Here is a 1,751-nt window from a genome sequence, read left to right on the forward strand (position 1 = left end):
GAGTAGCCTCGTCTGACGTTATCACGCGTTGAGTATCCTCGTCTGACTTTATCACGCGTTGAGTAGCCTCGTCTGACGTAATCACGTGTTGAGTAGCCTCGTCTGACGTAATCACGCGTAGCGAAGCCTCGTCTGACGTAATCACGAGTTGTGTAGCCTCGTATGACGTAGTCACGCGTTGCGTAGCCTCATCTGACGTAATCACGCGTTGCGTAGCCTCGTCTGATGTAATCACGTGTTGAGTAGCCTCGTCTGATGTAATCACGTGTTGAGTAGCCTCGTCTAATGTAATCACAGGTTGCGTAGCCTCGTCTGACGCAATCACGCATAGCGAAGCCTCGTCTGACGTAATCACTCGTTGTGTAGCCTTCGTTTATTCTCATCAAACAGTCGAGAGGGAAACTAGATGGAAACGGCCTAGATTCAAATTTTTATTTATTAAATTTTTTGTGACTTTTGAAAAGTTTGATAAAAAAATTCACTCTACAACCGGATGGAAACGTGATTATTGTATGTGTGTGCATGGGGCTGAGTCAGTGGTGTATGCTGGTCTTTCAAGAAGCGGAAGCTCAGTTTTGGCCTGCATCATAACGTGGGTTATAAATTCTACCCTCCGTTCCTTTTCAAGAAAATGATCTATGATCGTCACCAGTGTTGGGCACAGTTCCCCTAAAGCACTAATAGGGGAACTATTTTCCTGATTAGTGCTTTAGGGCTTTTGCTAATTTTAGAATTTATTAGTGGATTAGCACTTGCTGAATTTATAGGCTGAATTTAGAAGCCCTAAATTCATGTGGTCTATAAATGTTATTGATGAAAATTATTATTAACAGCCAACAATGAAAGCCGTCACACATTTTGTTCAACTGTGGTTCACTTATCCATCAGGTGACAATACAGTATATTAACAATATATGAAGCCAACTAAGGCTGTGGAAAGACAATGATAAGTCTTAATTGTTTTGAAGGGCTTGGTTGGTTAGAAGCCCAAGTGCAAAACTGAAATGAACTCGGCAAAAAGGTGTAAAGGGCTTTATTAAACCAAATCACAATGCTGGTTTGGCAGCAAACAAGATACTTAGGCTTGGCTTGAGACATGAACAGAACAACAAAGCTCTGACACAGACTGAGGACACAAGACAGAATAAAAAAGAAGAACTAATGAGCTAAAACAAGAAACACCTGGGAGAGAAACAGGAGGAGCAGGTGAGAGTGGGCGGGGCTGGAGCAAAGACAGGCAGGAGGAACAAAACAGAAACACAGGACAGAAACCAGAAGAGAAACCAAAATAAAAACACCCATACAGACAGACCGTGACATTAAGAGAGCAACAAGGTAACATGTGACTCATGTTGTCTGTTGCACAATGTTCATGGGTTGACTGGTTTATTTTAGTGCTTTAGTATTAGCTTTTGTTAAAACTCTCAGTGTGTTAGTGCTTTAGAATTAGGGGACCTAAATATTTGAGTTAGTGTTTTAGGGCAAGTGGAACTAATATTTAGATTAGTGCTGCCCACCACTGCCTGTCACGGATCATTTTGTTTAGTTTGTAGTATTTATTCATTTCATTTTTAAAAACAAAACATTACACACAACAAAACAGTACAAATAAAATAAAATGAAAGGCTGCAACAGAAGAAAAAGATCTTGATATCTGCTCCTATTTACAAAAAAATATTAATTTCAAACAATAAACCAAATAAAACAAAACAAAAAATATCAACTCCTCAAACAGTGACTCATACAAATAC

Source organism: Austrofundulus limnaeus, unplaced genomic scaffold, assembly GCF_001266775.1.
Source record: "Austrofundulus limnaeus strain Quisiro unplaced genomic scaffold, Austrofundulus_limnaeus-1.0 Scaffold92, whole genome shotgun sequence".
Taxonomy (NCBI): domain Eukaryota; kingdom Metazoa; phylum Chordata; class Actinopteri; order Cyprinodontiformes; family Rivulidae; genus Austrofundulus; species Austrofundulus limnaeus.